Source organism: Barbus barbus (assembly GCF_936440315.1).
Source record: "Barbus barbus genome assembly, chromosome: 15".
NCBI classification, from domain to species: domain Eukaryota; kingdom Metazoa; phylum Chordata; class Actinopteri; order Cypriniformes; family Cyprinidae; genus Barbus; species Barbus barbus.
The window spans coordinates 10,055,811-10,072,469 of record NC_136743.1 but is presented as its reverse complement, the minus strand read 5'-3'; the positions used below and the strand labels follow the sequence as shown (position 1 = coordinate 10,072,469).

At 39.1% G+C, this 16,659-nt stretch overlaps 1 protein-coding gene across 1 annotated transcript in view; it reads left to right on the top strand.

Annotated features, from left to right (window-relative positions):
* Positions 1–437: 437 nt before the first annotated feature.
* cdh24b (cadherin 24, type 2b) overlaps positions 438–16,659 on the top strand; it is a gene marked incomplete at its 3' end in the record, with an annotated part of 105,068 nt that continues 88,846 nt past the window's right edge. The window contains exon 1 of the mRNA XM_079434765.1: positions 438–518. The remainder of the gene's footprint in view (positions 519–16,659) is intronic.

Below are 16,659 nucleotides of genomic sequence, written 5' to 3'. Positions count from 1 at the left end.
AAGAAAACAGTCATTCCCGGTGGATAAATACGTCCATTTATGCTTTGACTGACTCTGTTCTGCTTCTATGATGGAGGAGGGATAGATAGTCTTTTTAAAATTGGACTCACATAGTGTTTCTGTTGTGCTCTCTTGCTTAAGATAAATTATTGAAATGTAGGGGGAAATGCAAAGAACTGCACTCACCCGATAGAATATTACCATAATAAGGGCGTAATGATGTTGTGAATTGTGATGACTGCAAAATAATCGGAATTTATTTTCTATTATGCATGGGATTTCTGTAAGAGATAGTTGTCATGATTGTTTTGATAGGCTGCAGACTGCTGAGAGCGAGGGAGAGTGAGTACGTGATGAGGGATTTTAAAACAGTCGTTTTATTATGGGAGAGAGAGAGAGAGAGAGATGCGATAACAGCGTTTGCCCTGTTCATATTTGACTCAGTGCTTGTCATTGAACACCGACAGACTCACTCAGCGCAGGAAAAAAAGTCCTTGCTTTAAGATCGACATTACAAGGTAAAATATTCATATTTTCTATGATCACACAGGATGAATTTACCGCGAGCTATCAAAGGCAGCGTCTCCTTCATATTTTAGTCTTTTTTTAAATGTTGGATGAAGGAATAAGCTCTCGCTTGCACCGAAGGATATATCTGAAATGTGTTCATTTCAAATTGAATATATTTTGTTGTGTGTGTGTGTGTGTGTGTTCTTCTTCTTCTTAATTGACTGTTTTGGCTGTAAACCCATGTGAATAAGAAGAAACATCATCCTATTTTGTTCAGTTTGTGTCCGCTTGCATTTATATTAACATCCATCTAAAGTCCGCTGTATGATTGTTTTTATCAACGTATAGATAATTCAACACAGTCAACACAAAGTGCCGAAGCTCCCCATTGACAATGTCAAAGAAACTCTGTACTCATAGGCTACTCTGTAATGCACGCGTCCTGTCCTTCCTACATAAGCGGTGGTTTTATGATGTATGAGTATATGAGTTATTAAATACGGGACTCACTCTTGGGAAACGCGGACCTTCCACATGACTGAGCGCGCGCAGAGTTGGAGCAGATGGCGCGCGCGCTTCTGTCTGTCGCCGTTCAGGGATTCGCGGGGCAGTACCAGACACGTTCACCGACACCCCGGTGTTCGCGGGGCAAATATTAAACGGTTAGTCCCTTCCCTAACGACGGCTTCGCTGATAACACTCAGTTGAACCGCTAATAATGTTTTTAGGCGCAAAGTGAGTCTGGTTGCGCGTGAGCGAGCGCGCGACGGCAGGGCTGGATCGTATGCTCTGCTGCTCGTGCCATGTGTGTTTCCCCAAAATATATTAATAGCGCGAATGCCCTTTTAGTAGGACAGGCGTTGTTTTTGCTATGTTTATTTGTAATAATGATTACTGATGGAAGTAGGCAGATGTGCAGCTGCTTTCATCACACGTTTTTTTTGAGTGAAAACCTATGATGTTTGGATTTGACCGAGCTCTCAAGGTCTGACCTGCCTAAATCTTTACCCCTCTCACAAAAGAGGGTCAAAACAAAAGGCTGTGAGTGGTCTCGAAGGTCTACGTATTTCTTTTTATATAACTGTGTATATTGTTACGGTTCACTATATATTTCAACCACAAAAATTAGATTACAAGTTAGTCAGAACTTACAAAATAGACTTATGCAAACGGCTGGGGATGTAACCATTGCAACAGCATGTTGGATAGTTTTTCTTTAGCATATTGTACGTTACATAGATATTATATGCCACAAAAATGTTACATTTTTATTTGTTTGTCTATAACTCTGACTGAAGTCATTGCATATTTTGCAGGCTAGTATTCCCAGTATTTGTTGAGTGTCTGTCCTATAACGTGCTTTAAATACTGTTTATAAATAATCTATACTTAGACTATAGAAAGTCCTACATACTTATGACAAGTCCTGTAAGTAATTATTCGTTTATTTACCAGAAAAGCTTATGGCTTTACACTGTTTGAGCATCCTAAGCAGCTGAACACAAGACCACCCAACCAATGGAGTGAATTGAGGGCAGGACTAGACTTTTAGTCCAACCAGTGGCAGTTGGAGGGAGTGCAATTCTGTTTGTTGTCGCAAGAGGCAGAAAAGGCAAACTTTAGGCATCTTTAAATCATGGATGTCACTGTGGAGAGATGTTTTTGCATAGCACTGATTTTTTTTTTTCTATCTTTGAGCTTTTTGCCTTTATTTAGATAGCACAGTAGGAGGACAGACAGCAAATCATGGTAGAAGGGAGAGGGGATTGGACCAGAAAAGGACCTCGAGCCAGGACTCAAACTCAGGTCGCCCAAAGTGCAGCCTCACCATATGTTGGAAATCTTACTCACACGGCTATGGTTCCAACAGCGCAACGACAGCCCGTTTTTTTTTTCTCTCTGAATGAAGCAGATAGCACAAGTCTTGTGTGGTTAGCTTGTGTTACATGCTGAGGGTATACTAGATAATAGCTTGTAGCATTGGATATATGTGAGAATAGAGGTTTGGGGAGTATTGCAATACCGCCAGACCTCTCAAATCAACTTTCAAGCTTCTTCATCATTACTTGGAACACTAGAAGAGCTGAAAGGGCTTTGTCCCTTGTCACATGCTGGGTAAAGAAAAATAATAAGCAGAGGAAGGAATTCTTCAGAAACACTTATAAAAACACACTCGAGGAACAGAAAAGAAGTTTAAAGAAGAAAAAAAATGCATTCCAACTACATGTATTTCATATTATGGGTTATGATGTCCATATACACACCTTTCTTAACCCCCCCCCCCATTTGGTCCTTTCTTGTACAGTAATTTGTCTGTGTGTGTCTTGAAAATGAAATGCATTTGGCTCCTTTGATGATTTTGCACTATCAAAGGGACCCAGATACAAATGGATTTTTTAGGGTTTGTTTTTGTTGTTTTTAGTGCAAATATATGCAGAATTTTTTTTTTTTTTGTGATGCACAAAATCCCTTTCAGCTTGGCTAAGCTTCAGCAAGGGGAGGTTCACTGTTACAAAATGGGCCAGGCAGGAGGCAGCTTGCAGTTTGGGTGAACACTCCTCTGATTTTATTTAACACGACTCCAGCAATCTGTGTCAGCAATAAGCTTGTAATTGTTTACACCCAAGGAGCTCTTGCATTTACCAAGGGAGAAATCGAGAAGGAGAAATAGCGTGAGGAGAAAATGAGGAGGCATCCATGTTGAAATAGACACAAGACATTGGCTCAACGACTTATGTTGGACAAAAGCTTTGCTTGCAAGAAAACAGCAATAGAGAAATGCTGGTATTGTAACTGGCAAGACTGTCTGACTCACAGCCCTTGGCAATTCTTTAATTTACAATAGATGCAACGATGAGCACATGCAAGGAGAACAAGGAAAAGGATAAGAAGAAGTGAGGAATGTAAATGAGTGTACAGGTGTTTGTGTTGTAGATCCAAACCTGAAACATTTGCTGCAATTTGAGAAAAAGGCCCATTATGCAATAGCTACACAACCTTAGCAAATTAGAAAGCAAGAGTTTCTGTTTCCACAGAAAAGGGCGAGTTGTTCCTCTACAGAGATGCCATCTATAGCAGGCTGTTGTGTAAAATGAAATCGACAAGCTTTATAAGATGAGAGGCCCTCAGAGACCAAGTTAAAGTGAGTTTTAAAGCTAACATTGGGCCCTCTTTACCATGCTGAATCAGATTAGTATCATGCAATTTGTCTCTTTGGAAACTAACAGATTGCTTTGCATCTTTCTGACATGGCATTTAGTGTCAAGGATATGCAATAGCTTGTTTTTTGTGTTCATAAGTGGAACATAACCAGCTGACCAAACACAGAAACCTTTTAGCAGATGTTTAAAACCTTCACTGAAAGAAACACTGTGCCTCTGTAATTTGTTAATGTGAGTCAGGAAAATAATGTTCTTGGCTCTCCATGAGAAAGAATCAGGTGAAGTGAGCAAATGAGGTTATACCTTCGATCTCTCTGTGTTTAGAGAGCTCGCTGAGGTGAAAAGTAAAAAGCCATGTACTAGTAGAGCGACAATATGCTTATTATTTTGATGTACTTCACACAGTTTTCTTATTTGGTTATTTGAATGTTTTTCTGAATATATTGTGGGAGGCAGTGGAGCTTTTTGTGCCAAAGGCAGGAAGTGGTCTCTACTGATAGGCAGTAAGTGGGACTTGTTATATGCTGTTAAAGTGAGAAATAAAATACTGCTTTAAGAGCTATTGGCACTGAGAGAGAATATTTGCCACTACAAATTAAACTGAAACAATTTATTCCCATGGACCTAATCACACCGGGGAATGAAATGTGTCCATTGACAAACTGAGAGATTTTTTTCATGTTGTAGGTTTTTTCTGCCTTTGTTTTCTAAAGAAGACTCACTGACCAAGAAGACAGTCTTTGGATTGTGCAACATCAATCAATCTGTCTGTCTGTCTGTCTATCCATCCATCTCTATCATCTATTGTCTGCCTGTAATGCCTACATCTTCAAATTTCAAGCCAACATTCAAAGTTTATGATTTTTTGTTTCTTATCAAAAAAAAATAGGCAGCCATTTTATGTTGCGGCGCCCGGGGAGCAGCTGAGGGTTTGGTGCCTTGCTCAAGGGCACCTCAGTTGTGGTATTGAGAGCGCTGTACATTCATCTCCCCCCACCTACAATCCCTGCCAGACCTGAGACTCAAACTCGCAACCTTTGGATTACGAGTCTGACTCTTTAACCGTTAGGCCACGACTGCCCCTGGGCAGTACAAATGTAGTAATTCAAATGTGAAATTCAGTTCAAATGTAGTAATTCGAATTTAAAAGGCACTCTCTATTTTGATTGGAATGGGCATAACTGTGGTGTCTGATCATGGAAGAATTTCTCTATTTCAAATATTAGTTTTGGTTCCCAGGTATCATCTTAATGTAGCCAAATCCTTTTCAGTGCAAGTCAGTTCACTCGGCAGCCATCTTGGCAATGGCCCCAGGTAGCTATTTTCAGTGATTAGTACAACTTATGTCTGCCTAAATGGGGAAAGACTGAAAACTCCAAAATTGTTTGTAACTCAATATCATAAAATCTGGCAACAACAGTATCATACATTTGATGTCTTTAGCTCAAATATTGAGTGCTGTGGTTTCTTCTATTTATTTATCTACAAGTAGTCTCCAGCACTCCTCTGTGACCAACATAGGAAAAAGTGGCTATGGAAGATGGATGGATTTTTCTACAAGTGGTCCATCTCTTATTCCTTACGCTGTCTGCTATGTAGCCTAATCTTACTGGGGCTGAGAATGAGAATGAGAATGATTTGGTTGATTGGTTTGTGCCATTCTAGCAGTCAGACAAACATTTGAATGACAACTATAAATCCTACACTATGATTAGTGCCACTCTGTAATACAGCTCTCAAACATCAGCTGTTCTACCAAGCGGAAAGTATAGTCTCTTTTGGTAGTGTATTATAATCCAATTGATTTTACAGTATCTTTGACACTAAGGCATCTCAGATTTCAAAAGAATATCCTGAGTTCAGTACAAGTTAAGATCAAGTGGCAGCAGTTGTAGCAAACTGTTGATTACCAAAAAATGTATTTTTCTTCTTAAAAAAAAAAGCATAAATTATGAACAAACCCCTACCTCCAGATTGCGATTCTTTTAAAGTGCGGAAATTCATTTTTTAGCAATCAACATTGTTACACATTCTGTCAGTTGTTTTAACATTGCACCGTGTTTTAAATATCCCTTTAACCCAGAATATGGCAGAGTTTTCATGCCAAGAGAGATATAGACATCACAGAAGCTTCATCAGATGCTGTCCATTTTTCCACCATCGTTTGTATTAACAGTATCTCTTTAGTGGCGTGTAATCTGAGCTAGACTATGAATGTGAGCATGTGATGTTTGCATTAGGCTGAAGCCTCTCTCTATGAGTGTGTGAAAGTGAGATTTTTGTCTAGGAAAATGTGTGTGGTCATGAAAGAGACTAATGTGTTGGAGCCCAACCCCTGACACGGACGTCCGACAGGAATTGTGAAAATCCTATTGTAAATTTGCCTACTCTTAGAATATAATTGGCTTATTCCTGTGTTAAATTGGCCTGTTCTACAGGATGTTGAGTGGGTTTAACACGCTCTCACTGCAGACACAGTATGTCAGTTTCTGTGGGACTCAGACGGGTATTACACGCAGAATTATTGTATGACAATGATGGACTGATAGCTGTGGAGGGCCTGAAGCAGAGGAAGAACGTGCTATGGCACATGGAATGGCATCCACTTTATCAGACAGACAGACAGACAGATGTATTCCCCCTCACAAAGTCATGCACCAGCGAGATGTGTGGCTGGCTGGCTGTGGCGAATTTTAAATGTGAACTGTCATTTTTGGGTGCCATTTTGGCTCATATTGAAGGACGGTTGAACTTCATCTTGTTTACTTGCTGTCAGTTGCTTGCTGTCCTCCTACAGAAACCCATGCCAATGGTGAACACGACCAAGCTGCCACCAATTTACCTGGTCTTATAAGAAAATAGAAAAAATGTCTGTTGCATTTTTTCCCTTAGCTGTGATTGTACGGTAGCTACACGTACGCTAGCTACAGCTTGAGCTTTTCAAATCCGATTTTCCAAACAAAGCATATAATAACCTAGACAACCAGCCTTATCCAGTGCCTGAAGTCCCAATTATGTCACATTTGACTCTAGGAGCCAAACTTCCAGTGACCCTGACAATCATCTTTCGTCACCTGGTCTTGAGTTTCAGACCTCCATCTCCAACTCTTTCCAATTTGCCGTCAGATGGAAATGTTTTCTTGCTACGTACCTTAATAATTATCTCTAAATCAAATGAACAGAGCAGGCCTCAGTTTACGGCTTTGAAGATTTTTTCTCATCAGTCTTGTGCCTCAAGGAACCGCTAGATAAGTGTGTGTGTTCTTGAGCACACGTTAACCCTTTACATGAATATTCCAGGTTCAATACAAGTTAAGCTCTATTGACAACACGAGTAGAATGATTTTGATTCACACAAAAATAATTTTTCACACATATCCCCTGCCCCATTTTAGAAAAAAGCAAAAATCTGGGTTATAGTGAGGCACTTGAAGTGAATGGTGACTATCTGTAAGCGTTAAAATACATGCTGTTTTAATAGTATAGCCATATGTGTTAACATGACTTAGCATGAAATTATTGTTTTCTAATATTTTCTGTGTAAAGTTATATCTAATTTTACAACTTCTTTGCCACAGCAACATAACACCTAAAAGCCTAAAGCAACCATAAAAATGATCAACTCAGACAATGCAGGTTTTAACAGAAGAATTAATGTAAGTGCTTTTCTAAAATTAAAAGCTTTCAATTCCTTCAAAAATTGGCCCCATTTAATTCCATTGTAAATGCCACACCATAACCTAGATTTTTTCTTTTTTTTTAAAAAAAAAGAAGGAATTTTTGTGGTAATCAACATTACTCTGAAAACGCTGTCAACTGAGCTCAACTTGTAGTAAACCAAGAATATTTCTTTAAATGCGGTGAAAGCCAAATAAAAAATGAGGCCTGAGCCTAAAGAGTTAACATTAAGAACCCTGAGGCACAATGTATCCCGTGTACACACTTACACTGGCACATGACAGATGAGTTTGTCAGCAGTTACAGCTGCTTGCAGGGATAGAATTAGACAACAGCGTTTATGAATGCAAGAGTTGCGTAAACAAAAATAGAGAAGCTGAGTATTAAAATAAAATTCCTCAATGCAAAATTAATTTTGGTGCAAAGAAATCTGTGATGTTTGCTTTAAACGTCATGTCTGATTTCCACAGACACGTCGAGGACAAGTAGGACAAGTGTGAAATATTTAGCAGATTTCCTATGTTAGAATGCTGTTCAATGAAGTTCATTGACTTCAGCTTGGCATTCAACACAATAATCCCACAACAGCTCATAAATAAACTAAACCTGCTGGGCCTTAACAATTCCCTGTGTAATTGGATCCTGGACTTTCTAACCGGAAGACCTCAGTCAGTCCGTGTCGGCCACAACACCTCGAGCCCTACCACACTGAGCACAGGTGCCCCACAAGGCTGTGTGCTCAGCCCGCTGCTCTTCACGCTGCTGACCCACGACTGTACTGCCAAGTTCAGCTCCAACCACATCATCAAGTTTGCTGATGACACAACAGTGGTAGGTCTCATCAGCAACAACGATGAAACGCACTATAGAGAGGAAGTGGCACAGCTGGCTGAATGGTGTGGCACTAACAATCTGTCTCTCAATGTCGGGAAGACAAAGGAGGTTGTGATGGACTTCAGGAGAAACTCCGTTGACCACCCCCCACTGACCATCGACAGCTCGACTGTGGAGAGAGTCAGCGGCACTAAATTCCTGGGGGTGCACATCACAGAGGATCTCACCTGGACCACCAACACCATGTCACTCTCCAAAAAGGCACAACAGCACCTACACGTTCTCTTCTGGCTGAAAAGAGCAAGTCTCCCTCCACCTATCCTCACCACATTCTACAGGGGCACCATTAAGAGTGTGTTGACCAGCTGCATCACTGTCTGGTACGGGAACTGCAGTGCTGCTGACCGTAAGACACTCCAGCGGACAGTGAACACAGCTGCAAAGATCATTGGTGCCCCTGTCCTCTCCATCCTGGATATTTTCCTTACACGATGCTCCAGTAAAACCAACAGCATCCTGAAGGACTCCACCCATCCCTCCCACAGTCTCTTCCAGCTCCTACCATCAGGAAGACGGTACCGGAGCATCAGAGCCCGCTCCGCCAGACTGCTCAACAGCTTTTTCCCCCAGGCTGTGAGAGCCCTGAACTCAAACCACCCGCCCCCCTCTGAAACCCCATGCAAACCCCTACCTCCTGAAATATGGACCACCCCCCACCCCAAACCTTACCACACCAAAGAAAAAAACGTATGGAACTTTTTTTTTTGTGCAATTCGAAGTATGCTACACACAGGTGAGTGGGCCTGTACAAACCACCTGTAGTAACACACTCTCCTCTATGTGCACTAGACACTTTACACACACTGCTGCGTGTACACAATCCCACAAAAGACTCAGCAATATATGTATGTTTACATGCTCATGCACTACAAATCATCCTGCACTGTTCCCCAACCAGCTACTGGACTCAAAATGTTTCTCTTTGCACATGTACAGTATTTATGTGAAGCATTCATATAGTTTGTATTTTTTATCTTTTATTTTTTTTTAGTTTTTATAGGGTAAATATTTATATATAGTATACTTATAGTTAAAAGCTGTCAGTAGGTTAGTTGTGTATAGGTTTATAGTGTTTTTTTACTTCATTGTTGTATGTCTGTATTTATGTAGCACCGTGGTCCTGCGAGACACAACATTTCGTTCCACTGTATGTCCTAAATAAAGCTCAACTTGAACTTGAACTTGATAAAGGGGCAATAGATTATACAGTGGATGCTGTAGAGCAGCGGTGCCCAATCCTGTTCATGTGTGATACTGTAGTTTTACTTACCTGACCAAAGTTGACATTACATTTTTTAATGTTTATTTTTTAGTTTCCTTTCATCAATGATTTTTGACTTGTAAGTTTTGCAAAAAATGTTTTTGTTTTATTTAAAACATGTATTTGTCAAAATGTTAAAAAATATTTTATATTTTTTATTTAAAATATATATTTTTAAATGCATTTCAAATATATTAGGTATATTATATATAACTTCAATCCCCAAATATATACTTTTTAAATTAATAACAACTTCAGTAAAATGCAACAGAAAATTCATTTGCATTAATCTTAAAATTCTTGGCTGACTACAGATCCATATAAATAATTCCTAGGGTTTGGTACAGATTAAAACCAATGATCTGCATTTTTTCTTGATATTGTTCGCTTGAGTGTTTTGGAATTCTATGCCATTGCTTTTTCTCACCCATGATCATAAATATGGCAGCTGTGACTGAAACCAAAACCGATGAATATGACAGGTAGCTGCATAATCTGGAAAGAAAAGTTATAACATTTTGGTAAAAGATTAAATAAACTACAGTTTTTAATAAGGTGCAATGATGAATTGTTCACAATATGACCAGGAGCATGAACAAATAAAATAAAAAAAAATTCATGTTGACTTGAAGCAGGCACATCACTCTACATTCAATTATGTAAAAAGTTGACAAAGGTAATTTAAAAGCTCAAAGACCCAAGTCAGTGATGGTTAATTTGTTTTCCAACATTAGTAGTGAGCATTAGTACAACAGAGTTTCTGTGCTATTATAAGGTCTTTTGTTTGTCAGTGTGTACAAAACCACGATGCGTCACCCACGCTATTGTTTAACAGTGTTTTGAAGTAACAACCACCCCCTCCTTAACCACTTTTTTCAATTTGATGTAGAAAATGTGCTTCATCAGTTGGTGTGTGTGTCTGAGGATTTATTCCTGCAGCTCTGTTTACCAGTGTGAATGATTATCCTCGTTTGTTAAAGTATGACTCTGATTATGTGAGTCTCCAGTGAAGAGAGAGACTGAGATTCTAATAACCAGAAGAGGAGTGTTGTGAACCTGGTTCATTGGGAGCATAATTAATGGAGTGCGGTTCAGTTGTCATGCGTGATATTTCAGCTCTGGATATACTTGAGGAACTCTTTTGATGAATAGGCAATTAGAGAGAGCCCCCTTATGTCTGCTGCCTGACTGATCTCCTTTTAACAGCGTTTCTGTTTCTCTGATAAAATGCAAAATGAATCATCAATACCTGGGTCCAGGGAATGCTGAGCCTGTGATTTTAATTGTAATAGGGTGACACGAACTGCTGGGATATATATGCGTGTGTGTGTGCCCCTTGATTACATTTGCAGTGTATTTTCTGAAGCCATCAATAAATATGCGTTTTGAATTCTTATACCTGAAAAATTCTTGGTTCTGATTCAATGTTGATGTCTCTAGGTTGCTGTGTTTATTGCTAATGTGTTATCGCTTGCCAAAGTTTGGCAGAGTCTTAATTGAGTCTTTTTTTCTTTTTCTGATGCATTAATCCTGTCTCGCAATCCCGCATTTTCCTTTTTTCTCAGATTGATTCTTATTAAAAAGGCTCATCACGCACTTCAATTAGAGAGGGGGGATGTGGGTTTGATTTTCAATGGCAGGCTTAAATCTTGTTTCTTGCTTCTTCTTCTTCTTCTTCTTTTTTTTTACGCGTTAATCATAAAAGTCTTATATTATACATAATTGATGATCCCGCTTGGAAAAGAGGAACGCAATAAACAGCCCCCCCTAAATGTTCAAAGAAGATCTGCTTGCGTTTCTGTATACGTTCCACAGAGACAGGGACTGATTCAAACAGAGAGCAAAAGTGTTGTTTGAACTTGAAAAAGGCATCACAATACGGTCGAATGGCATGCTCACGTAAGGCATCCTCACGTACAAGGATCAGAAAATGTTTCTATCTGCCATGCTCAGTAATTCACTCAGTAATGCCATTTCAGGCTTTGCTGCTGCTGCTGCTGTGGTGATGGGGCCAGTAATAGGTGCTGGAAGAACTCACCTACAGTAATTACAATTGTTTTATTGTGGTGAAAGCAGGAGGATAGCCATGTTTTTTTTAATTGTGTGGACCATCTTGTCCTACAAAGGCAAAAGTAAAGCAACTACACAACACTGAAACCATTTTTGATTGAATTTTTTTGATTGCATATTTTCTTGCCTCCGGATCACGTTTTTTTATGACGGGTCATAAGCGTAGAGCTCGGCAGTGACCTTAATCTGGGGGAGGTCTTGAATTTTGAGTGCTTCGTTGTCCTTTTTTCACCATCATCATCTACAGTCAATTTCCTGGAAGCTGAGTTTGAATGACTTCATGTTGAGAGAAAATCTTGTGCTTGTTGACTCAAAGATCTAGTAATCGCAAAGCATTGCTTTCCTTAGTACATAGCCATCTGATTCTCCACTATTTATATGCAACCAGAACATAACATCAGAATCAGAGAATACCAACGGTTATGTACACAGTTGCGTACACAGAAAACTCAGTCCAAATCACTCGAGGGTGAAATTTGCTCAAGAAGTAATACATCACAGAGAGTTTCCATATAATTTCCATCATGTCTAATTCCACACAAATGCACGCTCATTGGAATTCTTTTCCCATTTGAGATCGGAAAACTCTTATCGATTTCATCAGTGCAATAAAAGCTGCTAAATGCAATGCGATACACATACTGCCACAAGCTACATGTTGAAAGGACTATTTAAACAGCTCCCTGGGGCCCATGTATGAGCTATTTGAATAAACACGTATTGTAGAGAATGCTATTGACTCTTATAACAAATACACTACAAGGCCAAAAGTATGTTTGAAAACCTCTTCTAATTAATGTGCATGTGTGTGTGTATATATATATATATGTGTATATACACTGAACAAAATTATAAACGCAACACTTTTGTTTTTGCCCCCATTTTTCATGAGCTGAACTCAAAGATCTAAGACTTTTTGTATGTACACAAAAGGCCTATTTCTCTCAAATATTGTTCACAAATCTGTCTAAATCTGTGTTAGTGAGCACTTCTCCTTTGCCGAGGTAATCCATCCACCTCACAGGTGTGGCATATCAAGATGCTGATTAGACAGCATGATTATTGCACAGGTGTGCCTTAGGCTGGCGGGGGGGGGGGGGGGGGGGGGTCCAAAAACCAGTCAGTATCTGGTGTGACCACCATTTGCCATCTCCTTCGCATAGAGTTGATCAGATTGTTGATTGAGGCCTGTGGAATGTTGGTCCACTCCTCTTCAATGGCTATGCGAAGTTGCTGGATATTGGCAGGAACTGGAACACGTTGTCGTATATGCCGATCCAGAGCATCCCAAACATGCTCAATGGGTGACTTGTCCAGTGAGTATGCTGGCCATGCAAGAACTAGGATGTTTTCAGCTTCCAGTAATTGTGTACAGATCCTTGCAATATGGGGCCGTGCATTATCTTGCTGCAACATGAGGTGATGGTCGTGGATGAATGGCACAACAATGGGCCTCAGGATCGCGTCACGGTATCTCTGTGCATTCAAAATGCCATCAATAAGATGCACCTGTGTTCGTTGTCCATAACATACGCCTGCCCATACCATAACCCCACCGCCACCATGGGCCACTCGATCCACAACGTTGTCATCAGCAAACCACTCACCCACACGACGCCATACACGCTGTCTGCCATCTGCCCTGTACAGTGAAAACCGGGATATATCCGTGAAGAGAACACCTCTCTAAAGTGCCAGACACCATCGAATGGGAGCATTTGCCCACTCAAGTCGGTTACGACGATGAACTGCAGTCAGGTCAAGACCCCGATGAGGACGACGAGCATGCAGATGAGCTTCCCTGAGATGGTTTCTGACAGTTTGTGCAGAAATTCTTTGGTTATGCAAACCGATTGTTGCAGCAGCTGTCCAGGTGGCTGGTCTCAGACGATCTTGGAGGTGAAGATGCTGGATGTGGAGGTCCTGGGCTGGTGTGGTTACACATGGTCTGCGGTTGTAAGGCCGGTTGGATGTACTGCCAAATTCTCTGAAACACCTTTGGAGATGGCTTATGGTAGAGAAATGAACATTCAATTGACGGGCAACAACTCTGGTGGACATTCCTGCAGTCAGCATGCCAACTGCACGCTCCCTCAAAACTTGGGACATCTGTGGCATTGTGCTGTGTGATAAAACAGCACATTTTAGAGTGGCCTTTTATTGTGGCCAGCCTAAGGCACACCTGTGCAATAATCATGGTGTCTAATCAGCATCTTGATATGCCACACCTGTGAGGTGGATGGATTATCTCGGCAAAGGAGAAGTGTTCACTAACACAGATTTAGACAGATTTGTGAACAATATTTGAGAGAAATAGGCATTTTGTGTACATAGAAAAAGTCTTAGATCTTTGAGTTCAGCTCATGAAAAATGGGGGCAAAAACAAAAGTGTTGCGTTTATAATTTTGTTAAGTGTATATATATACTGTTGTATATATATACTGTATATGTGTATGTATATATATGTATTTTTTTCATTATTTGTCACTACTGGTCAAAATTGTGATTTTTTTTTAAATGAAGTCTCTTATGCGTATCAAGGCTGCATTTATTTGATAAAAAAATACAGTAAAAACAGTAATGTTATGAAATATTATTGCAGTTTCAAAGAGCTTTTTTCTATTTGAATATATTTGAAAATATGATTTATTCTTGTGATTCCTGAACTATAAATGTATATATAAAGAATTGTGAATATAGTAATAAAATGTTATATATCAATATAATATTAGTGTATCTAAATCTAATTTTATTTATTTTAGTTTTCAAACCCTTTAGCATCAAGCCAATCAGAATGGATTTCTGCCAGGTCTTTCCCTTTTTGTGTGCAGTATGCATTAGCTGGGTCATGAATGTTCAGTGGGCATTCTGTGGCCAATTGGGATGCTGTTTCAGGCTGAGATTAACCATTTTTGCTCATACTGGGCACATTTAGATATCTTAAAAATAGATTTTTATTATAATGACACATTTTTTGATTAGTATAAATATTCGTGGATTAAGATTATAGTACTGCAAGACCTCTGTAATTTTCTTGACTGGCCATTAGCCCCCACCATAAAAGAGTCCAGAGGTCAACACTCGTCATCTAGAAATTGATCATTTAGATGCTCTCATATTTTAAAGGCAGACAGTGTAACATCTCGCCTTCAGCTGTTCTCTTATTTGGAAGCAGCCTAACACTATGACTCTCGACTCTGAAAATGCACCCAATGGCTACATACTAAAGTTCAAGCACTGAGGATTTGGCAATTGCATAGCAGACCTCAGGCTCACTGTACAGTAAATGTTCTTTATTGCAAGTTTTGCAGATACTTAGAGCCAGAAATAAACCCATCCCACATGTGAATGGGTTAAAATTAGCATTCACATATTATATTTTTGGCACAAAACTAACGTGAGTATCATTGGCTCTTGATTGTGATGTTTCTCATTTCTAAGTCGCTTTGGGTAAAAAGCGTCTGCTGAATGACTAAATGTAATATGTAAATGTAATCGTGATTGTGAGCAAACTGTATTTTTAACATGATAGCTGTAGCCTGATTTGGTTAGAACTGCCTGTGGAGTTGGGTTAGTTTAGATCACTCAGAGCCGCAGTCACATATTTGTCCTGAAATAGAGAAATAGACCTTTCCACCTGTCCAGTCAGATGTGAAATCACTAGACTCCTCTCTCCAACCTCCGTCCGCCAATAACCAATATTCTAGTCAAAGCTGAGTGCCAAAACTTGTTCCTTTAACATGACAGGAAGTTTTATGAATAACACCTGCACACGTCCATGCATTTTACATTGCACATGTGTACATCTGTGTACATGTGGAGGAGACATTTGTGTGGCAGATGTGGGTTGGTAGGTGTGTGGTTCTGACAGATCTGGGTAAAGAGTCTTGAGATGCTTTCATGTCCCGTCATCTGCCGTTTTTTCACATGTTGGCTGCTGCACCTACAGCTGTACTGTTAAAAGCACGAGTGACACCAGGCCATAGCTGTCATCACCAGGAAAATAGAATGAATCAGAGCATGGAGAAAGAGAGGACAAGAGATGGAAGTGAGGGAAGGAGAAAGAGCAGCTGAGATTTCATGACACATTGTTGTGTGAGTTTTGGTTAAGAGCCAGACGGGTGTGACAATATAAATGTGCGTGAGACAGCTGTTTGTGAACAGACTACTTGATGTTTACTACTTTGAGTATATTGTGTCTATGCTGTATATTAGGGGTGTATATTTATATTTATATTTATATCTATATTTTTTATCTTTTATTTTATTTTATTCTTTCATTTTTTCTACTTTTCTTTTTCTTAATATTTGTATTCTATATAATTGCACTGTCCTTGGAGCGGACCTGACTTACATTTCACTGCTGGTTATACTCTGTATAATTGTGTATGTGACAAATAAAAATCTTGAATCTTGAATTATAAATGTACAAAACAGAGTTTAGTGCTTGGTATATTTTAGGTTGGTGGTTGGTATATTAACAATATATCTGTTAACGAAATATACAGTTTTTAAATGTAAATTCTGGTTCAATCCATATGTTGCTATCATATTTTATGCTCAGGTCTGGCAACCACCGCTGCCTAGTTGTACTGTAGATTTCACAGATTTTTTTACAGCACATATACAATATCAGTTTTTGATGAGAAAAGTGATTTTTGGAAAACAAAAATATATAGAATCTTAAATTACTGCAATGGGATTATGTACAGTAATGGCATATTGATTTTATAATATTTTATTATTTATTATATTCAGTATTTTTTTTTCATTATTAAAACAATGACCATTTTAAAACTGTTCTTAGAATGTTATTTTTTAATGCTTTATGATTTTTTTTAACAACTATTAATTAAAAACTTTAAACAATTAGGATTTTTTAATTATTTTATAACACCATTTATAATGTGTTTTAACAAATTAGTTTTTTAAGGTTTACATTTTTTTTTCCCCCATGAAATATATTCACAGCGCTAATAATTTAAGTATGCATATTTTTCAATTTTTAAACTGTATATGATTTGATTTCAAGGTCTGACAGTTCATGTGTAAAACCCTGGATTGTCTAGAGGTTAGAAAGGTATG